This window comes from Phyllobates terribilis, unplaced genomic scaffold, assembly GCF_046119375.1.
Source record: "Phyllobates terribilis strain yellow unplaced genomic scaffold, ASM4611937v1 Scaffold_311__1_contigs__length_2239622, whole genome shotgun sequence".
In the NCBI taxonomy this organism is placed as follows: domain Eukaryota; kingdom Metazoa; phylum Chordata; class Amphibia; order Anura; family Dendrobatidae; genus Phyllobates; species Phyllobates terribilis.
Genome location: NW_027363071.1, coordinates 227,208 through 252,844, shown reverse-complemented (window position 1 = coordinate 252,844; position 25,637 = coordinate 227,208).

Below are 25,637 nucleotides of genomic sequence, written 5' to 3'. Positions count from 1 at the left end.
ATCGCCTCCGACCTTCCTTCCTTTGCAGCTCCCGTGTCTCCTTGAGAGCGGGACCCCCCCCACACACACTCGCCTGCGTGTAAAGCCGAGTAGGGTTTTGGGGGCTGGGGGCCTCCTGTTGCTCCCCGGCCGGAGTCTCCTCTGTCCTCCATGGCGGCGTGCCGGAAGTCAGGCTTTTGGCCAGCGGGACGTCACTTCTGGTGCGTTCCACCGTGGAACGCATGGGGCTGCGGCGGGAAATTCAAAAGGAGAAGCCGCGGTTTGCCCTGAAAATGAGGATCCTTCACTAGATAGGTGAAAATTTGGCACTGGATCTCGGTCTCCCCTATAAAAGACCCAGATGAGAAGACTCCATTAAGGTAGGACAGAATATTCTGCTACTATGGAGGGTGCTGTTCCAAAGCCTGCGTCTGCAGAGCCCAGCGCTAACCCGGCCCCAGTAAGTACTAGGTCCTAGGTTATTCCCCACTCTCTTTTGAGCAGGATCCTAAATATATTTTAAATCTCCCCTTTTTTTATTTTTAATTTAGGGAGACAAGGATCCTGCACCGACAGTGGGAGAAATCACTACAGTTCGCAAATGTGCCATCTGTATAAAAAAGCTAGCTTCAGGGCATAAGAAACCCCTCTGCTGGAAATGCACTGACAACATTGTGAAGGAAGAACAGCCTTCCCTTATGGAAGAAGTCAGGGGAATGGTTCGGCAGGAAATACAATCTTCCCTAGCCTCCTTCTCACAAGCCAGAGCTGAAGGTCCATCTCCCCCCAAAAGGAGAAAATATACGGTTAGGGAGACCTCTGATTCAGAATTAGGGTCTATGGAGGAACCGGAAGAAGGGGTCCTAAGTGAAGATCATGAGGAAGATAGGAAATATTACTTTTCGTCTGAGAATATGGAGGAATTGTTGTCGCAGGTGAGAGACACGATGCAGGTGGAAGAGGAGAAGGAAACCAGTACAGTTCAGGATGAAATGTTTGGCGGTCTGAAATCCAAGAAGAAGGTAGTGTTCCCTGTGCATGACAACATTTGGAGTCTTATTTTGGATGAATGGGAGTCACCTGAGAAAAGGCTTAGTATGGCAGGAGAAATGAAGGATAGATTCCCTCTAGATGAAAAGGCGGCTAAGCTATGGATGGAAGTCCCGAAGGTTGATGTACAGGTGGCAAGGGTTGCGAAGAAAACAACCCTTCCCTTTGAAGACTCATCACAGCTCAAAGATCCTATGGATAGGAAGATGGAAAGCCTTCTAAGGAAGGCATGGGAAACATCGGCGGCTTCACTGAAGACTAATATCGCTTCAACTTGTGTAGCTCGTTCCATGTTCCTCTGGCTCCAACAACTAGAGGAACATCTCTGGAAAGGTACCACTCAAGAGGACCTCCTAGCATCTCTTCCTTTTCTGCAGAAGGCCACTGGATTCCTAGCGGATGCCTTGGCGGAGTCGGTCAAGATTGCGGCATGATTGGCAGCATTATCAAATTCTACGAGAAGAGCTTTGTGGTTGAAGATGTGGAGTGGGGACAACGCATCAAAATCTAAGCTTTGTTCCATTCCATTTAAAGGAGAGTATATGTTTGGGGCGGTCCTAGACGAGTTGTTGGAGAAAGCATCCGACAAGAAGAAGTCTCTGCCAGAGCCAAAGAATCCAAAAAGTTTCAGAAAGAGACCATTTCTTCTCCCTCAACAACAACAGCAGCAAGCATTTCAGTACAGAGGCAAGGGTAAAACTGGTCGCTGGAGTTACACAAAAGGGGGAAGAGGTAGGAATATCTTTCAAGGTTCTAGGCAGGACAGACAATGACGCCAAGAAGGTAGGAGGCAGAATTGCGAGCTTCCTTCCTCAATGGCAGCTTATTGATTGGAAAAGGATTTGTCGTGGCAACAGTAGACCAGCCAGAGGCTTACTACCACGTGCCAATTCATCCGGATTACAGAAAATTTCTCAGATTTGCTGTAACTCAGAACCGAGAGGTACTTCATTTTCAATTCAATGTACTCCCCTTCGGCATTTCGTCAGCACCCCGCCTGTTTACAAAGATCATGGCAGAGGTAGTAGGTTTATCTAAGGAAACTGAATATCTGCATCGTCCCATATTTAGACAATTTTTTGGTGATGGTTCCCTCGGTTTCAAGTTTGGAAAGAGACCTCCAGATGACCCTCCAGATCCTGGAATCCTTGGGATGGTTGATAAACTACCAAAAGTCAGATCTGATTCCCTCCACCAGGAAGACCTCCTTGGGAATTCTCCTGGATTCTCAGCAACAAGCCTCTTTTCTGCCAAAAGAGAAGCAGATTCAGTTGAGGTCGAAAGTTTATGCACTAAAGAACCAGAGAGGAGTGTCATTAAGATTCGCCATGTCCGTCCTCGGGTCCATGACCTCATTTATTTAGGCGGTACCTTGGGCTCAAGCGCATTCAAGGGTCCTCAGAAATTTGTCCTCAGAAAAAGTATTGCCTCTGTCAGATCCTCCTTCATGGATGCCCTCAAATCTGATCTAATTATTTTGAGAGCTGAGAACAACCTCTCTACACTAACTTGGGTTGGTTTCAAAGCAGTAACCACTCGGCAACATCTCTGACAATGTCAGGATACAGAGGAATCGCTTGTTTCACTGTTATTTTTGATGAACGGTCAAATTTCTCAATTTCTTTTAGTGCACATGAAAAATTCTGCTGAAATGTACTGGCTGTGTTCTTTGATGGGGATGACTCTTCTTCTATGCGGGAACGCTTTGCACGGTCCTTGTGATCCAAATATTTTTCGAAATTAAATTCTTCATCAGTTGATGATGAGGGTGAAGATGTGGCAGGACGACCAAGCTCTTCTTGTTCCTCCTGACTGTTCTGCAACCCTTTCATCCTTACTGCTATTTCAAACAGAGCTTCTTTTCCTTTAGTTAGCTGTTGATCATCTAGAAGAATCCGATGCATTGGGTCTACATAAACAGCTGCCAAAAGAATGGTATTTTGTAATAGTAGCTCCTCTCTCCTTTCATTGATGTAGCAATGCCACTTGCAATTAACCCTCCTCTTTGGGACAGGCGAAACATCAGGTTCTTCCACTCCTTTAAGAAAATACCTGGAGTTAAGTCCTCTGCTTGTCATTTTTTAATCACTGTAAATGGGTGCTCTAGCAATTTTTCCAGCTCAGTCACCTGATTCCACTGACTTTCATTTAGCGTCAGTTGAGGGTTAGCCATGTCTACAAGAAAGGTTTTCAGTTCAACCAAGCGCTGAATCATTAAGTAAGTACTGCCCCATCGTGTGGCTTGATCAATAATTGCCCCTTTTCCAGCACGTCTCTTCAAAATTGAGTCAACTTTAGGGGTTCTGGCAACAGTAGCCAATTTTCTCCCCTTGCCAATCAGTGCAGCAGCATGTCCTTCTTGCAGACTGTCTCTTATAGCCAGCTGTAGCGTATGCACAACACAGCGCATGTGATGAATGAAAGAACGGATTGTCACAGTTTCAACAAGATCATCTAAACTATCATGTTGCTGTTCATCTGAAGCAACTTCAGTTTGCTCCTCAGTTACAATACTGTGTTCCTCTATTTCAAACATTTCTGTGTCTGTGGACCCAGAATGTTCTTCTAGCTGCTGGTCACCATCATTACTCTCATTCATTAGCTTAATAGTACTTATCATATTTGAAGCATTGAACTTGCTCTTTTTTAAGTTCATAGTCTTGCAGAACCTTTTCCACCAAGACCTGGAGAAACTCACTGGTGTGATGCGCTTTGGTGTCTTTTACTGCCAATGTCTTGGTAACTATTTCATTTTTGTCACAAACAAATCGGACATTGATGGCAAAATAGTTCACTCTGTTACGTGTGCAGGCATCCATTTTAAGAAACAGAAAGCGTCCCTTGAGAGTTTTTTTAAGTTCTTCCTTTTGTTTAAAAGCTTCTTCGATTACTAATTTTCTAATACTCTCTCTCTCCAGAGAAACACCAAGCTTGCGGGCCATTTCCCCATTCAGACACATAAAAGCTGGTCATGAAAATAATGAAATAGGCACACTATCCTTTACAACAAGCTCTATGATCTGTTTTTTAAATGTATCTACTGTCATTGTCACAGTAACTTTGTCACTGACAAAATATCTGATGGCTGCAAAGTTCTCTGCTCCTTTGTTTGGCTGGAAGAGCTGGGCACTGGCTCATTGGTTTGGATGCAGTCTCTCTCATCCACTGCTTTCAGTACTTCTGGATGAAAGCGCTGTAAATGTCTCTTTAGATTAGAAGCTCTGGTAGGAGCAATTTTATCTTTACCTGAATATGCACTGATCTTGGCTTCACAGCATTTGTTTTCGTCTGGATCATTTGCCATACACTGACAGACATAATGTTTTCTATCTTGAGTGATGGTGAAATGTTCAAATACAGCTGATTTAATGTGACGCTTCTTTGACATTCTCAGGTTTTTAATTCTGCATTCACAATCCAAATGACAATTGTTTTTCCTAAAAACAATTGTACAAAATTATTGCCAGGTCGTACAACTGATATATCCCTCATGTACTCACAGTTAACTGATGCAAAGTTTGTTGAAAGGATTATACTTCTTACAGTCTTCCTCTTCTGAGTAGCAGCTGTGAGATGCTTGGAAGACGCACACCTAGTAAACATCTAGTCTAGAGGAGGAGCTTTACTACTAAGAATTTGCAACACATTTTCACTTTCAGTTTCATACATTGTAAGTAGGGGGGTTGGGGCAGCATGAGGTTAACCAAGTATAAGATTAGATAAGGGCAGTGGAGAACAGTGACACACAAAAAGTAAGAAATGTCTCTATCTCCAGCAGAACTGCTTATCACTGTTGTTCATAGTTTGATAGAACATATATATTTAAGTAACATTTATAAAATTCATATGAAAGTTCAATTATGAAATATTAATACATTTTTTTAAAGCTGGAGTCGGAGTCGGTACATTTCTACCGACTCCGACTCCAACCAAAACTAACTCTGACTCCACGACTCCGACTCCACAGCCCTGGATGTAACAGCAGAATAGTGAGTGCAGCTCTGGAGGTGACTAGTAGATAGGACATGATGTAACAGCAGAATAGTGAGTGCAGCTCTGGAGGTGACTGGAGGATAAGACATGATGTAACAGCAGAATAGTGACTGCAGCTCTGGAGGTAACTGGAGGATAAGACACGATGTAACAACAGAATAGTGAGTGCATCTCTGTAGGTGAATGGAGGATAAGACAGGATGTAACAGTAGATAAAAGACTGCAGCTCTGGAGGTGACTGGAGGATAAGACACGATGAAACAGCAGAATAGTGAGTGCAGCTCTGGAGGTGACTGGAGGATAAGACACCAAGTAACAGTAGAATAGTGACTGCAGCTCTGGAGGTGACTGGAGGATAACACACGATGTAACGGCAGAATAGTGACAGCAGCTCTGGAGGTGACTGGAGGATAAGACACGATGTAACAGCAGAAGAGTGACTGCCGCTCTGGAGGTGACTGGAGGATAAGACTTGATGTAACAGCAGAATAGTGAGTGCAGCTCTGGAGGTGGCTGGAGGATAAGACATGAAGTAACAGCAGAATAGTTACTGCAGCTCTGGAGGTGACTGAAAGATAAGACATTAAGTAAAAGTAGAATAGTGAGTGCAGCTCTGGAGGTGACTGGAGGATAAGACACGATGTAACAGCAGAATAGTGAGTGCAGCTCTGGAGGTGACTGGAGGATAAGACACCAAGTAACAGTAGAATAGTGACTGCAGCTCTGGAGGTGACTGGAGGATAAGACACGATGTAACGGCAGAATAGTGACAGCAGCTCTGGAGGTGACTGGAGGATAAGACACGATGTAACAGCAGAAGAGTGACTGCCGCTCTGGAGGTGACTGGAGGATAAGACTTGATGTAACAGCAGAATAGTGAGTGCAGCTCTGGAGGTGGCTGGAGGATAAGACATGAAGTAACAGCAGAATAGTTACTGCAGCTCTGGAGGTGACTGAAAGATAAGACATTAAGTAAAAGTAGAATAGTGAGTGCAGCTCTGGAGGTGACTGGAGGATAAGACACGATGTAACAGCAGAATAGTGAGTGCAGCTCTGGAGGTGACTGGAGGATAATAGATAATGTAACAGCAGAATAGTCACTGCAGCTCTGGAGGTGACTGGAGGATAAGACATAATGTAACAGTAGAATAGTGATTGCAGCTCTGGAGGTGACAGGAGGATAAGACACGATGTAACAGCAGAATAATGATTGCAGCTCTGGAGGTGACTGGAGGATAAGACCTGATGTAACATCAGAATAGTGAGTGCAGCTCTGGAGGTGACTGGAGGACAAAACACGATGTAACAGCAGAATAGTGACTGCAGCTCTGGAGGTGACTGGAGGATAAGACACCATGTAACAGCAGAACAGTGATTGCATCTCTGGAGGTGAATGGAGGATAAGACACGATGTAACAACAGAATAGTGACAGCAGCTCTGGAGGTGACTGGAGGATAAGACATGATGTAACAGCAGAATAGTGACTGCAGCTCTGGAGGTGACTGGAGGATAAGACATAATGTAACAGTAGAATAGTGATTGCAGCTCTGGAGGTGACAGGAGGATAAGACACAATGTAACAGCAGAATAATGATTGCAGCTCTGGAGGTGACTGGAGGATAAGACTTGATGTAACAGCAGAATAGTGACAGCAGCTCTGGAGGTAACTGGAGTATAAGACACGATGTAACAGCCGAATAGTGAGTGCAGCTCTGGAGGTGAACGGAGGATAAGACCTGATGTAACAACAGAATAGTGACAGCAGCTCTGGAGGATAAGACCTGATGTAACATCAGAATAGTGACTGCAGCTCTGGAGGTGACTGGAGGATAAGACCTGATGTAACATCAGAATAGTGATTGCAGCTCTGGAGGTGACAGGAGGATAAGACACGATGTAACAGCAGAATAATGATTGCAGCTCTGGAGGTGACTGGAGGATAAGACCTGATGTAACATCAGAATAGTGAGTGCAGCTCTGGAGGTGACTGGTAGATAGGACATGATGTAACAACAGAATAGTGAGTGCAGCTCTGGAGGTGACTGGAGGAAAGACATGATGTAACAGCAAAATAGTGACTGCAGCTCTGGAGGTAACTGGAGAATAAGACACGATGTAACAGCAGAATAGTGACTGCAGTTCTGGAGGTGACTGGAGGATAAGACCTGATGTAACATAAGAATAGTGACTGCAGCTCTGGAGGTGACTGGTAGATAGGACATGATGTAACAGCAGAATAGTGACTGCAGCTCTGGAGGTGACTGGAGGATAAGACATGATGTAACAGCAGAATAGTGACTGCAGCTTTGGAGGTAACTGGAGGATAAGACACGATGAAACAGCAGAATAGTGAGTGCAGCTCTGGAGGTGACTGGAGGATAAGACACGATGTAACAGCAGAATAGTCAGTGCAGCTCTGGAGGTGACTGGTAGATAGGACATGAGGTAACAGCAGAATAGTGAGTGCAGCTCTGGAGGTGACTGGAGGATAAGACATGATGTAACAGCAGAATAGTGAGTGCAGCTCTTGAGGTGACTGGAGGATAAGACACGATGTAACAGCAGAAAAGTGAGTGCAGCTCTTGATGTGACTGGAGGATAAGACATGAAGTAACAGCATAATAGTGAGTGCAGCTCTGGAGGTGACTGGAGGACAAAACACGATGTAACAGCAGAATAGTGACTGCAGCTCTGGAGGTGACTGGAGGATAAGACACCATGTAACAGCAGAACAGTGATTGCATCTCTGGAGGTGAATGGAGGATAAGACACGATGTAACAACAGAATAGTGACAGCAGCTCTGGAGGTGACTGGAGAATAAGACATGATGTAACAGCAGAATAGTGACTGCAGCTCTGGAGGTGACCGGAGGATAAGACATAATGTAACAGTAGAATAGTGATTGCAGCTCTGGAGGTGACAGGAGGATAAGACACAATGTAACAGCAGAATAATGATTGCAGCTCTGGAGGTGACTGGAGGATAAGACTTGATGTAACAGCAGAATAGTGACAGCAGCTCTGGAGGTAACTGGAGTATAAGACACGATGTAACAGCCGAATAGTGAGTGCAGCTCTGGAGGTGAACGGAGGATTAGACCTGATGTAACAACAGAATAGTGACAGCAGCTCTGGAGGTGACTGGAGGATAAGACCTGATGTAACATCAGAATAGTGACTGCAGCTCTGGAGGTGAGTGGAGGATAAGACCCGATGTAACAGCAGAATAGTGACTGCAGCTCTGGAGGTGGCTGGAGGATAAGACACGATGTAACAGCAGAATAGTGACTGCAGCTCTGGAGGTGACTGGAGGATAAGACACGATGTAACGGCAGAATAGTGACTGCAGCTCTGGAGGAGACTGGAGGATAAGACATGATTTAACAGCAGAATAGTGAGTGCAGCTCTGGAGGTGGCTGGAGGATAAGACATGATTTAAAAGCAGAATAGTGAGTGCAGCTCTGGAGTTGACTGGAGGATAAGATACGATGTAACAGCAGAATAATGATTGCAGCTCTGGAGGTGACTGGAGGATAAGACCCGATGTAACAGCAGAATAGTGACTGCAGCTCTGGAGGTGACTGGAAGATAAGACATGATTTAACAGCAGAATGGGGAGTGCAGCTCTGTAGGTGACTGGAGGATAAGACATGATGTAACAGCAGAATGGTGAATTCAGCTCTGGAGGTAACTGGAGGATAAGACACGATGTAACAGTAGAAGAGTGAGTGCATCTCTGGAGGTGAATGGAGGATAAGACCTGATGTAACAGCAGAATAGTGACAGCAGCTCTGGAGGTGACTGGAGGATAAGACATGATGTAACAGCAGAATAGTGAGTGCAGCTCTGGAGGATAAGACACGATGTAACAGCAGAATAGTGACTGCAGCTCTGGAGGTGGCTGGAGGATAAGACACGATGTAACAGCAGAATAGTGACTGCAGCTCTGGAGGTGACTGGAGGATAAGACACGATGTAACGGCAGAATAGTGACTGCAGCTCTGGAGGTGACTGGAGGATAAGACATGATGTAACAGCAGAACAGTGACTGCAGCTCTGGAGGTGACTGAAGGATAAGACATGAAGTAACAGCAGAATAGTGAGTGCAGCTCTGGAGTTGACTGGACGATAAGATACGATGTAACAGCAGAATAGAGAGTGCAGCTCTTGAGGTGATTGGAGGAATATAGATGATGTAACAGCAGAATAGTGACTGCAGCTCTGGAGGTGACTGGAGGATAAGACAGGATGTAACAGTAGAATAGTGATTGCAGCTCTGGAGGTGACAGGAGGATAAGACACGATGTAACAGCAGAATAATGATTGCAGCTCTGGAGGTGACTGGAGGATAAGACCTGATGTAACAGCAGAATAGTGACTGCAGCTCTGGAGGTGACAGGAGGACAAGACACGATGTAACAGCAGAATAGTGACTGCAGCTCATGAGGTGATTGGAGGATAACACACGATGTAACAGCAGAATAGTGACTGCAGCTCTGGAGGTGACAGGGAGATAAGACATGATGTAACAGCAGAATGGTGAATTCAGCTCTGGAGGTAACTGGAGGATAAGACACGATGTAACAGTAGAATAGTGAGTGCATCTCTGGAGGTGAATGGAGGATAAGACCTGATGTAACAGCAGAATAGTGACAGCAGCTCTGGAGGTGACTGGAGGATAAGACATGATGTAACAGCAGAATAGTGACTGCAGCTCTGGAGGTGAGTGGAGGATAAGACTTGATGTAACAGCAGAATAGTGACTGCAGCTCTGGAGGTGGCTGGAGGATAAGACACCATGTAACAGCAGAATAGTGACTGCAGCTCTGGAGGTGACTGGAGGATAGGACACGATGTAACAGCAGAATAGTGAGTGCAGCTCTGGAGGTGACTGGAGGATAAGACATGATGTAACAGCAGAATAGTGACTGCAGCTCTGGAGATGAGTGGAGGATAAGACATGATGTAACAGCAGAATAGTGACTGCAGCTCTGGAGGTGACTGGAAGATAAGACATGATTTAACAGCAGAATGGTGAGTGCAGCTCTGTAGGTGACTGGAGGATAAGACATGATGTAACAGCAGAATGGTGAATTCAGCTCTGGAGGTAACTGGAGGATAAGACACGATGTAACAGTAGAATAGTGAGTGCATCTCTGGAGGTGAATGGAGGATAAGACCTGATGTAACAGCAGAATAGTGACAGCAGCTCTGGAGGTGACTGGAGGATAAGACATGATGTAACAGCAGAATAGTGACTGCAGCTCTGGAGGTGAGTGGAGGATAAGACCTGATTTAACAGCAGAATAGTGACTGCAGCTCTGGAGGTGGCTGGAGGATAAGACACCATGTAACAGCAGAATAGTGACTGCAGCTCTGGAGGTGACTGGAGGATAGGACACGATGTAACAGCAGAATAGTGAGTGCAGCTCTGGAGGTGACTGGAGGATAAGACATGATGTAACAGCAGAATAGTGACTGCAGCTCTGGAGATGAGTGGAGGATAAGACATGATGTAACAGCAGAATAGTGACTGCAGCTCTGGAGGTGACTGGAAGATAAGACATGGTTTAACAGCAGAATGGTGAGTGCAGCTCTGTAGGAGACTGGAGGATAAGACATGATGTAACAGCAGAATGGTGAATTCAGCTCTGGAGGTAACTGGAGGATAAGACACGATGTAACAGCAGAATAGTGAGTGCATCTCTGGAGGTGAATGGAGGATAAGACCTGATGTAACAGCAGAATAGTGACAGCAGCTCTGGAGGTGACTGGAGGAAAAGACATGATGTAACAGCAGAATAGTGAGTGCAGCTCTGGAGGTGAGTTGAGGATAAGACCTGATGTAACAGCAGAATAGTGACTGCAGCTCTGGAGGTGGCTGGAGGATAAGACACGATGTAACAGCAGAATAGTGACTGCAGCTCTGGAGGTGACTGGAGAATAAGACACGATGTAACGGCAGAATAGTGACTGCAGCTCTGGACGTGACTGGAGGATAAGACATGATGTAACAGCAGAATAGTGAGTGCAGCTCTGGAGGTGGCTGGAGGATAAGACATGATGTAACAGCAGAACAGTGACTGCAGCTCTGGAGGTGACTGAAGGATAAGACATGAAATAACAGCAGAATAGTGAGTGCAGCTCTGGAGTTGACTGGACGATAAGATACGATGTAACAGCAGAATAGAGAGTGCAGCTCTTGAGGTGACTGGAGGAATATAGATGATGTAACAGCAGAATAGTGACTGCAGCTCTGGAGGTGACTGGAGGATAAGACAGGATGTAACAGTAGAATAGTGATTGCAGCTCTGGAGGTGACAGGAGGATAAGACACGATGTAACAGCAGAATAATGATTGCTGCTCTGGAGGTGACTGGAGGATAAGACCTGATGTAACAGCAGAATAGTGACTGCAGCTCTGGAGGTGACTGGAGGATAAGACACAATGTAACAGCAGAAAAGTGAGTGCAGCTCTTGAGGTGACTGGAGGATAAGACATGAAGTAACAGCATAATAGTGAGTGCAGCTCTGGAGGTGACTGGAGGACAAGACACAATGTAACAGCAGAATAGTGACTGCAGCTCTGGAGGTGACTGGAGGATAAGACACCATGTAACAGCAGAACAGTGATTGCATCTCTGGAGGTGAATGGAGGATAAGAAACGATGTAACAACAGAATAGTGACAGCAGCTCTGGAGGTGACTGGAGGATAAGACATGATGTAACAGCAGAATAGTGACTGCAGCTCTGGAGGTGACTGGAGGATAGGACACGATGTAACAGCAGAATAGTGAGTGCAGCTCTGGAGGTGACTGGAGGATAAGACATGATGTAACAGCAGAATAGTGACTGCAGCTCTGGAGATGAGTGGAGGATAAGACATGAAGTAACAGCATAATAGTGAGTGCAGCTCTGGAGGTGACTGGAGGACAAGACAAGATGTAACAGCAGAATAGTGACTGCAGCTCATGAGGTGACTGGAAGATAAGACATGATGTAACAGCAGAATAGTGACTGCAGCTCTTGAGGTGACTGGAGGATAAGACACGATGTAACAGCAGAATAGTGACTGCAGCTCTGGAGGTGACTGGAGGATAAGACAAGATGTAACAGCAGAATAGTGACTGCAGCTGTGGAGGTGACTGGAGGATAAGACCTGATGTAACATCAGAATAGTGACTGCAGCTCTGGAGGTGAGTGGAGGATAAGACCTGATGTAACAGCAGAATAGTGACTGCAGCTCTGGAGGTGGCTGGAGGATAAGACACGATGTAACAGCAGAATAGTGACTGCAGCTCTGGATATGACTAGAGGATAAGACACGATGTAACGGCAGAATAGTGACTGCAGCTCTGGAGGAGACTGGAGGATAAGACATGATGTAACAGCAGAATAGTGAGTGCAGCTCTGGAGGTGGCTGGAGGATAAGACATGATTTAACAGCAGAATAGTGAGTGCAGCTCTGGAGTTGACTGGAGGAAAAGATACGATGTAACAGCAGAATAATGATTGCAGCTCTGGAGGTGACTGGAGGACAAGATCTGATGTAACAGCAGAATAGTGACTGCAGCTCTGGAGGTAACTGGAAGATAAGACATGACTTAACAGCAGAATGGTGAGTGCAGCTCTGTAGGTGACTGGAGGATAAGACATGATGTAACAGCAGAATGGTGAATTCAGCTCTGGAGGTAACTGGAGGATAAGACACGATTTAACAGAAGAATAGTGAGTGCATCTCTGGAGGTGAATGAAGGATAAGACCTGATGTAACAGCAGAATAGTGACAGCAGCTCAGGAGGTGACTGGAGGATAAGACATGATGTAGCAGCAGAATAGTGACTGCAGCTCTGGAGGTGAGTGGAGGATAAGACCTGATGTAACAGCAGAATAGTGACTGCAGCTCTGGAGGTGGCTGGAGGATAAGACACCATGTAACAGCAGAATAGTGACTGCAGCTCTGGAGGTGACTGGAGGATAGGACACGATGTAACAGCAGAATAGTGAGTGCAGATCTGGAGGTGACTGGAGGATAAGACATGATGTAACAGCAGAATAGTGACTGCAGGTCTGGAGATGACTGGAGGACAAGACACGATGTAACAGCAGAATAGTGAGTGCAGCTCTGGAGGTGACTGGAGGATAAGACACGATGTAACAGCAGAATAGTGACGGCAGCTCTTGAGGTGACTGGAGGATAGGACACGATGTAACAGCAGAATAGTGAGTGCAGCTCTGGAGGTGACTGGAGGATAAGACATGATGTAACAGCAGAATAGTGACTGCAGCTCTGGAGATGAGTGGAGGATAAGACATGAAGTAACAGCATAATAGTGAGTGCAGCTCTGGAGGTGACTGGAGGACAAGACAAGATGTAACAGCAGAATAGTGACTGCAGCTCATGAGGTGACTGGAGGATAAGACACGATGTAACAGCAGAATAGTGACTGCAGCTCTGGAGGTGACTGGAGGATAAGACAAGATGTAACAGCAGAATAGTGAGTGCATCTCTGGAGGTGAACGGAAGATAAGACCTGATGTAACAACAGAATAGTGACAGCAGCTCTGGAGGTGACTGGAGGATAAGACCTGATGTAACATCAGAATAGTGACTGCAGCTCTGGAGGTGAGTGGAGAATAAGACCTGATGTAACAGCAGAATAGTGACTGCAGCTCTGGAGGTGGCTGGAGGATAAGACACGATGTAACAGCAGAATAGTGACTGCAGCTCTGGATGTGACTGGAGGATAAGACACGATGTAACAGCAGAATAGTGAGTGCAGCTCTGGAGATGGCTGGAGGATAAGACATGATTTAACAGCAGAATAGTGAGTGCAGCTCTGGAGTTGACTGGAGGATAAGATCTGATGTAACAGCAGAATAGTGACTGCAGCTCTGGAGGTAACTGGAGGATAAGACACGATTTAACAGTAGAATAGTGAGTGCATCTCTGGAGGTGAATGAAGGATAAGACCTGATGTAACAGCAGAATAGTGACAGCAGCTCTGGAGGTGAGTGGAGGATAAGACCTGATGTAACAGCAGAATAGTGACTGCAGCTCTGGAGGTGGCTGGAGGATAAGACACCATGTAACAGCAGAATAGTGACTGCAGCTCTGGAGGTGACTGGTGGATAGGACACGATGTAACAGCAGAATAGTGAGTGCAGCTCTGGAGGTGACTGGAGGATAAGACATGATGTAACAGCAGAATAGTGAGTGCAGCTCTGGAGATGACTGGAGGACAAGACACGATGTAACAGCAGAATAGTGAGTGCAGCTCTGGAGGTGACTGGAGATTAAGACTTGATGTAACAGCAGAATACTGACTGCAGTTCTTGAGGTGACTGGAGGATAAGACACGATGTAACAGTAGAATAGTGACTGTAGTTCTGGAGGTGGCTGGAGGATAATAGATGATGTAACAGCAGAATAGTGACTGCAGCTCTGGAGGTGACTGGAAGATAAGACATGATGTAACAGCAGAATAGTGCCTGCAGCTCTGGAGGTAACTGGAGGATAAGACATGATGTAACAGAAGAATAGTGAGTGCAGCTCTGGAGGTGACTGGAGGATAATACACTATGTAACAGCAGAATAGTTAGTGTAGCTCTGGAGGTGACTGGAGGATAAGACATGATGTAACAGCAGAATAGTGACTACAGCTCAGGAGGTGACTGGAGGATAAGACACGATGTAACAGCAGAATAGTGACTACAGCTCTGGAGGTGTCTGGAGGATAAGACACAATGAAACAGCAGAATAGTGACTGCAGCTCTGGAGGTGGCTGGAGGATAAGAAATGATGTAACAGCAGAAAAGAGACTACAGCTCTGGAGGTGGCTGGAGGATAAGACATGATGTAACAGCAGAATAGTGACTGCAGCTCTGGAGGTGAATGGAGGATAAGACACAATGTAACAGCAGAATGATGAGTGCAGCTCTGGAGGTGACCGGAGGATAAGAGGCGATGTAACAGCAGAATAGTGAGTGCTCATCTGGAGGTGACTGGAGGATAAGACCTGATGTAACAGCAGAATAGTGAGTGCAGATCTTGAGGTGACTGGAGGATAAGACCTGATGTAACAGCAGAATAGTGACGCAGCTCTGGAGGTGACTGGAGGATAAGACACGATGTAACAGCAGAATAGTGACTCCACTTCAGTAAGTGACTGGAGGATAAGACATGATGTAACAGCAGAATAGTGAGTGCAGCTCTGGAGGTGACTGGCGGATAAAACATTATGTAACAGCAGAATAGTGAGTGCAGCTCTGGAGGTGACTGGAGGATAAGACACGATGTAACAACAGAATAGTGAGTGCAGCTCTGGAGGTGACAGGAGGATAAGACACGATGTAACAGCAGAATAATGATTGCAGCTCTGGAGGTGGCTGGAGGATAAGAAATGATGTAACAGCAGAAAAGAGACTACAGCTGTGGAGGTGGCTGGAGGATAAGACGTGATGTAACAGCAGAATAGTGACTACAGCTCTGGAGGAGACTGGAGGATAAGACACAATGTAACAGCAGAATGATGAGTGCAGCTCTGGAGGTGACTGGACGGATAAAACATGATGTAACAGCAGAATAGTGAGAGCAGCTCTGGAGGTGACTGGAGGATAAGACGTGATGTAACAGCAGAATAGTCAGTGCAGCTCTGGAGGTGAGTGGAGGAAAAAACATGATGTTACAGCAGAATAGTGAGTGCAGCTCTGGAGGTGACTGGAGGATATGACGTGATATAACAGCAGAATAGTGACTGCAGCTCTGGAGGTGACTGGAAGATAAGATACGATGTAACAGAAGAATAGTGAGTGCAGCTATGAAGGTGACTGGAGGATAAGACGTGATGTAACAGCAGAATATAGACTGCAGCTCTGGAGATGACTGGAGTATAAGACACAATGTAACAGCAGAATAGTGACAGCAGCTCTGGAGGTGACTGGAGGATAAGATACGATGTAACAAAATAATAGTGAGTGCAGCTCTTGACGTGACTGAAGGATAAGACACGATGTAACAGCAGAATAGTGACTGCAGCTCTGGAGGTGTCTGGAGGATAAGACACGATGTAACAGCAGAATAGTGAGTGCAGCTCTGGAGGTGAACGGAGGATAAGACACGATGTAACAGCAGAATACTGACTGGAGCTCTGGAGGTGACTGGAGGATAAGACATGAAGTAACAGCATAATAGTGAGTGCAGCTCTGGAGGTGACTGGAGGACAAGATACGATGTAACAGCAGAATAGTGACTGCAGCTCATGAGGTGACTGGAGGATAAGACATGATGTAACAGCAGAATAGTGACTGCAGCTCTTGAGGTGACTGGAGGATAAGACACGATGTAACAGCAGAATAGTGACTGCAGCTCTGGAGGTGACTGGAGGATAAGACAAGATGTAACAACAGAATAGTGAGTGCATCTCTGGAGGTGAACGGAGGATAAGACCTGATGTAACAACAGAATAGTGACAGCAGCTCTGGAGGTGACTGGAGGATAAGACCTGATGTAACATCAGAATAGTGACGGCAGCTCTGGAGGTGAGTGGAGGATAAGACCTGATGTAACAGCAGAATAGTGACTGCAGCTCTGGAGGTGGCTGGAGGATAAGACACGATGTAACAGCAGAATAGTGACTGCAGCTCTGGAGGTGACTGGAGGATAAGACATGATGTAACAGCAGAATGATGAATTCAGCTCTGGAGGTAACTGGAGGATAAGACACGATGTAACAGTAGTGAGTCCATCTCTGGAGGTGAATGGAGGATAAGACCTGATGTAACAGCAGAATAGTGACAGCAGCTCTGGAGGTGACTGGAGGATAGGACATGATGTAACAGCAGAATAGTGACTGCAGCTCTGGAGGTGAGTGGAGGATAAGACCTGATGTAACAGCAGAATAGTGACTGCAGCTCTGGAGGTGACTGGAGGATAAGACATGATGTAACAGCAGAATAGTTTGTGCAGTTCTGGAGGTGGCTGGAGGATAAGACATGATGGAACAGCAGAACAGTGACTGCAGCTCCGGAGGTGACTGAAGGATAAGACATGAAGTAACAGCAGAATGATGAGTGCAGCTCTGGAGGTGACTGGAGGATAAGAGGCGATGTAACAGCAGAATAGTGAGTGCAGATCTGGAAGTGACTGGAGGATAAGACCTGATGTAACAGCAGAATAGTGAGTGCAGATCTGGAGGTGACTGGAGGATAAGACCTGATGTAACAGCAGAATAGTGACTGCAGTTCAGGAAGTGACTGGAGGATAAGACATGATGTAACAGCAGAATAGTGAGTGCAGCTCTGGAGGTGACTGGCGGATAAAACATGATGTAACAGCAGAATAGTGAGTGCAGCTCTGGAGGTGACTGGAGGATAAGACACGGTGTAACAACAGAATAGTGAGTGCAGCTCTGGAGGTTACTGGAGGATATGACATGATGTAACAGCAGAATAGTGACTGCAGCTCTGGAGGTGACTGGAGGATAAGATACGATGTAACAGCAGAATAGTGAGTGCAGCTATGGAGGTGACTGGAGGATAAGACATGATTTAACAGCAGAATAGTGAGTGCAGCTCTGGAGGTGGCTGGAGGATAAGACATGATTTAACAGCAGAATAGTGAGTGCAGCTCTGGAGTTGACTGGAGGATAAGATACGATGTAACAGCAGAATAGTGAGTGCAGCTCTGGAGGTGACAGGAGGATAAGACACGATGTAACAGCAGAATAATGATTGCAGCTCTGGAGGTGACTGGAGGATAAGACCTGATGTAACAGTAGAATAGTGACTGCAGCTCTGGAGGTGAGTGGTAGATAAGACATGATTTAACAGCAGAATGGTGAGTGCAGCTCTGTAGGTGACTGGAGGATAAGACATGATGTAACAGCAGAATGATGAATTCAGCTCTGGAGGTAACTGGAGGATAAGACACGATGTAACAGTAGTGAGTCCATCTCTGGAGGTGAATGGAGGATAAGACCTGATGTAACAGCAGAATAGTGACAGCAGCTCTGGAGGTGACTGGAGGATAGGACATGATGTAACAGCAGAATAGTGACTGCAGCTCTGGAGGTGAGTGGAGGATAAGACCTGATGTAACAGCAGAATAGTGACTGCAGCTCTGGAGGTGACTGGAGGATAAGACATGATGTAACAGCAGAATAGTTTGTGCAGTTCTGGAGGTGGCTGGAGGATAAGACATGATGTAACAGCAGAACAGTGACTGCAGCTCTGGAGGTGACTGAAGGATAAGACATGAAGTAACAGCAGAATGATGAGTGCAGCTCTGGAGCTGACTGGAGGATAAGAGGCGATGTAACAGCAGAATAGTGAGTGCAGATCTGGAGGTGACTGGAGGATAAGACCTGATGTAACAGCAGAATAGTGAGTGTAGATCTGGAGGTGACTGGAGGATAAGACCTGATGTAACAGCAGAATAGTGACGCAGCTCTGGAGGTGACTGGAGGATAAGACACGATGTAACAGCAGAATAGTGACTGCAGTTCAGGAAGTGACTGGAGGATAAGACATGATGTAACAGGAGAATAGTGAGTGCAGCTCTGGAGGTGACTGGCGGATAAAACATGATGTAACAGCAGAATAGTGAGTGCAGCTCTGGAGGTGACTGGAGGATAAGACACGGTGTAACAATAGAATAGTGAGTGCAGCTCTGGAGGTGACTGGAGGATATGACATGATGTAACAGCAGAATAGTGACTGCAGCTCTGGAGGTGACTGGAGGATAAGATACGATGTAACAGCAGAATAGTGAGTACAGCTATGGAGGTGACTGGAGGATAAGACGTGATGTAACAGCAGAATAGTGACTGCAGCTCTGGAGGTGACTGGAGGATAAGACAGGATGTAACAGTAGAATAGTGATTGCAGCTCTGGAGGTGACAGGAGGATAAGACACGATGTAAGAGCAGAATAGTGACTGCAGCTCTGGAGGTGACTGGAAGATAAGACACGATGTAACAGCAGAATGGTGAATTCAGCTCTGGAGGTAACTGGAGGATAATACACGATGTAACAGTAGAATAGTGACTGTAGCTCTGGAGGTGGCTGGAGGATAATAGATGATGTAACAGCAGAATAGTGACTGCAGCTCTGGAGGTGACAGGAGGATAAGACATGATGTACCAGCAGAATAGTGAGTGCAGCTCTGGAGGTGACTGGAGGATAATACACTATGTAACAGCAGAATAGTTAGTGTAGCTCTGGAGGTGACTGGAGGATAAGACATGATGTAAAAGCAGAATGGTGACTTCAGCTCTGGAGGTGACAGGAGGATAAGACACGATGAAACAGCAGAATAGTGACTACAGCTTAGGAGGTGACTGGAGGATAAGACAAGATGAAACAGCAGAATAGTGACTGCAGCTCTGGAGGTGGCTGGAGGATAAGAAATGATGTAACAGCAGAAAAGAGACTACAACTCTGGAGGTGGCTGGAGGATAAGACATGATGTAACAGCAGAATAGTGACTACAGCTCTGGAGTTGACTGGAGGATAAGACACAATGTAACAGCAGAATGATGAGTGCAGCTCTGGAGGTGACTGGAGGATAAGAGGCGATGTAACAGCAGAATAGTGAGTGCAGATCTGGAGGTGACTGGAGGATAAGACCTGATGTAACAGCAGAATAGTGACTGCAGCTCTGGAGGTGACTGGAGGATAAGACATGATGTAACAGCAGAATAGTTTGTGCAGTTCTGGAGGTGGCTGGAGGATAAGACATGATGTAACAGCAGAACAGTGACTGCAGCTCTGGAGGTGACTGAAGGATAAGACATGAAGTAACAGCAGAATGATGAGTGCAGCTCTGGAGGTGACTGGAGGATAAGAGGCGATGTAACAGCAGAATAGTTAGTGCAGATCTGGAGGTGACTGGAGGATAAGACCTGATGTAACAGCAGAATAGTGACTGCAGCTCTGGAGGTGACTGGAGGATAAGACATGATGTAACAGCAGAATAGTTTGTGCAGTTCTGGAGGTGGCTGGAGGATAAGACATGATGTAACAGCAGAACAGTGACTGCAGCTCTGGAGGTGACTGAAGGATAAGACATGAAGTAACAGCAGAATGATGAGTGCAGCTCTGGAGGTGACTGGAGGATAAGAGGCGATGTAACAGCAGAATAGTTAGTGCAGATCTGGAGGTGACTGGAGGATAAGACCTGATGTAACAGCAGAATAGTGAGTGCAGCTCTGGAGGTGACTGGAGGATAAGACATGATGTAACAGCAGAATAGTTTGTGCAGTTCTGGAGGTGGCTGGAGGATAAGACAAGATGGAACAGCAGAACAGTGACTGCAGCTCCGGAGGTGACTGAAGGATAAGACATGAAGTAACAGCAGAATGATGAGTGCAGCTCTGGAGGTGACTGGAGGATAAGAGGCGATGTAACAGCAGAATAGTGAGTGCAGATCTGGAGGTGACTGGAGGATAAGACCTGATGTAACAGCAGAATAGTGACTGCAGTTCAGGAAGTGACTGGAGGATAAGACATGATGTAACAGCAGAATAGTGAGTGCAGCTCTGGAGGTGACTGGCGGATAAAACATGATGTAACAGCAGAATAGTGAGTGCAGCTCTGGAGGTGACTGGAGGATAAGACACGGTGTAACAACAGAATAGTGAGTGCAGCTCTGGAGGTTACTGGAGGATATGACATGATGTAACAGCAGAATAGTGACTGCAGCTCTGGAGGTGACTGGAGGATAAGATACGATGTAACAGCAGAATAGTGAGTGCAGCTATGGAGGTGACTGGAGGATAAGACATGATTTAACAGCAGAATAGTGAGTGCAGCTCTGGAGGTGGCTGGAGGATAAGACATGATTTAACAGCAGAATAGTGAGTGCAGCTCTGGAGTTGACTGGAGGATAAGATACGATGTAACAGCAGAATAGTGAGTGCAGCTCTGGAGGTGACAGGAGGATAAGACACGATGTAACAGCAGAATAATGATTGCAGCTCTGGAGGTGACTGGAGGATAAGACCTGATGTAACAGTAGAATAGTGACTGCAGCTCTGGAGGTGAGTGGAAGATAAGACATGATTTAACAGCAGAATGGTGAGTGCAGCTCTGTAGGTGACTGGAGGAGAAGACATGATGTAACAGCAGAATGATGAATTCAGCTCTGGAGGTGAATGGAGGATAAGACCTGATGTAACAGCAGAATAGTGACAGCAGCTCTGGAGGTGACTGGAGGATAGGACATGATGTAACAGCAGAATAGTGACTGCAGCTCTGGAGGTGAGTGGAGGATAAGACCTGATGTAACAGCAGAATAGTGACTGCAGCTCTGGAGGTGACTGGAGGATAAGACATGATGTAACAGCAGAATAGTTTGTGCAGTTCTGGAGGTGGCTGGAGGATAAGACATGATGTAACAGCAGAACAGTGACTGCAGCTCTGGAGGTGACTGAAGGATAAGACATGAAGTAACAGCAGAATGATGAGTGCAGCTCTGGAGGTGACTGGAGGATAAGAGGCGATGTAACAGCAGAATAGTTAGTGCAGATCTGGAGGTGACTGGAGGATAAGACCTGATGTAACAGCAGAATAGTGAGTGCAGATCTGGAGGTGACTGGAGGATAAGACCTGAAGTAACAGCAGAATAGTGACGCAGCTCTGGAGGTGACTGGAGGATAAGACACGATGTAACAGCAGAATAGTGACTGCAGTTCAGGAAGTGACTGGAGGATAAGACATGATGTAACAGCAGAATAGTGACTGCAGCTCTGGAGGTGACTGGAGGATAAGACATGATGTAACAGCAGAATAGTGAGTGCAGCTCTGGAGGTGACTGGCGGATAAAACATGATGTAACAGCAGAATAGTGAGTGCAGCTCTGGAGGTGACTGGAGGATAAGACACGGTGTAACAACAGAATAGTGAGTGCAGCTCTGGAGGTGACTGGAGGATATGACATGATGTAACAGCAGAATAGTGACTGCAGCTCTGGAGGTGACTGGAGGATAAGATACGATGTAACAGCAGAATAGTGAGTGCAGCTCTGGAGGTGAGTGGAGGATAAGACCTGATGTAACAGCAGAATAGTGACTGCAGCTCTGGAGGTGACTGGAGGATAAGACATGATGTAACAGCAGAATAGTTTGTGCAGTTCTGGAGGTGGCTGGAGGATAAGACATGATGTAACAGTAGAACAGTGACTGCAGCTCTGGAGGTGACTGAAGGATAAGACATGAAGAAACAGCAGAATGATGAGTGCAGCTCTGGAGGTGACTGGAGGATAAGAGGCGATGTAACAGCAGAATAGTGAGTGCAGATCTGGAGGTGACTGGAGGATAAGACCTGATGTAACAGCAGAATAGTGAGTGCAGATCTGGAGGTGACTGGAGGATAAGACCTGATGTAACAGCAGAATAGTGACGCAGCTCTGGAGGTGACTGGAGGATAAGACACGATGTAACAGCAGAATAGTGACTGCAGTTTAGGAAGTGACTGGAGGATAAGACATGATGTAACAGCAGAATAGTGAGTGCAGCTCTGGAGGTGACTGGCGGATAAAACATGATGTAACAGCAGAATAGTGAGTGCAGCTCTGGAGGTGACTGGAGGATAAGACACGGTGTAACAACAGAATAGTGAGTGCAGCTTTGGAGGTGACTGGAGGATATGACATGATGTAACAGCAGAATAGTGACTGCAGCTCTGGAGGTGACTGGAGGATAAGATACGATGTAACAGCAGAATAGTGAGTGCAGCTATGGAGGTGACTGGAGGATAAGACATGATTTAACAGCAGAATAGTGAGTGCAGCTCTGGAGGTGGCTGAAGGATAAGACATGATTTAACAGCAGAATAGTGACTGCAGCTCTGGAGTTGACTGGAGGATAAGATACGATGTAACAGCAGAATAGTGAGTGCAGCTCTGGAGGTGACAGGAGGATAAGACACGATGTAACAGCAGAATAATGATTGCAGCTCTGGAGGTGACTGGAGGATAAGACCTGATGTAACAGTAGAATAGTGACTGCAGCTCTGGAGGTGAGTGGAAGATAAGACATGATTTAACAGCAGAATGGTGAGTGCAGCTCTGTAGATGACTGGAGGATAAGGCATGATGTAACAGCAGAATGATGAATTCAGCTCTGGAGGTAACTGGAGGATAAGACACGATGTAACAGTAGTGAGTCCATCTCTGGAGGTGAATGGAGGATAAGACCTGATGTAACAGCAGAATAGTGACAGCAGCTCTGGAGGTGACTGGAGGATAGGACATGATGTAACAGCAGAATAGTGACTGCAGCTCTGGAGGTGAGTGGAGGATAAGACCTGATGTAACAGCAGAATAGTGACTGCAGCTCTGGAGGTGACTGGAGGATAAGACATGATGTAACAGCAGAATAGTTTGTGCAGTTCTGGAGGTGGCTGGAGGATAAGACATGATGTAACAGCAGAACAGTGACTGCAGCTCTGGAGGTGACTGAAGGATAAGACATAAAGTAACAGCAGAATGATGAGTGCAGCTCTGGAGCTGACTGGAGGATAAGAGGCGATGTAACAGCAGAATAGTGAGTGCAGATCTGGAGGTGACTGGAGGATAAGACCTGATGTAACAGCAGAATAGTGAGTGCAGATCTGGAGGTGACTGGAGGATAAGACCTGATGTAACAGCAGAATAGTGACGCAGCTCTGGAGGTGACTGGAGGATAAGACACGATGTAACAGCAGAATTGTGACTGCAGTTCAGGAAGTGACTGGAGGATAAGACATGATGTAACAGGAGAATAGTGAGTGCAGCTCTGGAGGTGACTGGCGGATAAAACATGATGTAACAGCAGAATAGTGAGTGCAGCTCTGGAGGTGACTGGAGGATAAGACACGGTGTAACAATAGAATAGTGAGTGCAGCTCTGGAGGTGACTGGAGGATATGACATGATGTAACAGCAGAATAGTGACTGCAGCTCTGGAGGTGACTGGAGGATAAGATACGATGTAACAGCAGAATAGTGAGTACAGCTATGGAGGTGACTGGAGGATAAGACGTGATGTAACAGCAGAATAGTGACTGCAGCTCTGGAGGTGACTGGAGGATAAGACAGGATGTAACAGTAGAATAGTGATTGCAGCTCTGGAGGTGACAGGAGGATAAGACATGATGTAAGAGCAGAATAGTGACTGCAGCTCTGGAGGTGACTGGAAGATAAGACATGATGTAACAGCAGAATGGTGAATTCAGCTCTGGAGGTAACTGGAGGATAATACACGATGTAACAGTAGAATAGTGACTGTAGCTCTGGAGGTGGCTGGAGGATAATAGATGATGTAACAGCAGAATAGTGACTGCAGCTCTGGAGGTGACAGGAGGATAAGACATGATGTACCAGCAGAATAGTGAGTGCAGCTCTGGAGGTGACTGGAGGATAATACACTATGTAACAGCAGAATAGTTAGTGTAGCTCTGGAGGTGACTGGAGGATAAGACATGATGTAAAAGCAGAATGGTGACTTCAGCTCTGGAGGTGACAGGAGGATAAGACACGATGAAACAGCAGAATAGTGACTACAGCTTAGGAGGTGACTGGAGGATAAGACAAGATGAAACAGCAGAATAGTGACTGCAGGTCTGGAGGTGGCTGGAGGATAAGAAATGATGTAACAGCAGAAAAGAGACTACAGCTCTGGAGGTGGCTGGAGGATAAGACATGATGTAACAGCAGAATAGAGACTACAGCTCTGGAGTTGACTGGAGGATAAGACACAATGTAACAGCAGAATGATGAGTGCAGCTCTGGAGGTGACTGGAGGATAAGAGGCGATGTAACAGCAGAATAGTGAGTGCAGATCTGGAGGTGACTGGAGGATAAGACCTGATGTAACAGCAGAATAGTGACTGCAGCTCTGGAGGTGACTGGAGGATAAGACATGATGTAACAGCAGAATAGTTTGTGCAGTTCTGGAGGTGGCTGGAGGATAAGACATGATGTAACAGCAGAACAGTGACTGCAGCTCTGGAGGTGACTGAGGGATAAGACATGAAGTAACAGCAGAATGATGAGTGCAGCTCTGGAGGTGACTGGAGGATAAGAGGCGATGTAACAGCAGAATAGTTAGTGCAGATCTGGAGGTGACTGGAGGATAAGACCTGATGTAACAGCAGAATAGTGAGTGCAGATCTGGAGGTGACTGGAGGATAAGACCTGATGTAACAGCAGAATAGTGACGCAGCTCTGGAGGTGACTGGAGGATAAGACACGATGTAACAGCAGAATAGTGACTGCAGTTCAGGAAGTGACTGGAGGATAAGACATGATGTAACAGCAGAATAGTGAGTGCAGCTCTGGAGGTGACTGGCGGATAAAACATGATGTAACAGCAGAATAGTGAGTGCAGCTCTGGAGGTGATTGGAGGATAAGACACGGTGTAACAACAGAATAGTGAGTGCAGCTCTGGAGGTGACTGGAGGATATGACATGATGTAACAGCAGAATAGTGACTGCAGCTCTGGAGGTGACTGGAGGATAAGATACGATGTAACAGCAGAATAGTGAGTGCAGCTCTGGAGGTGAGTGGAGGATAAGACCTGATGTAACAGCAGAATAGTGACTGCAGCTCTGGAGGTGACTGGAGGATAAGA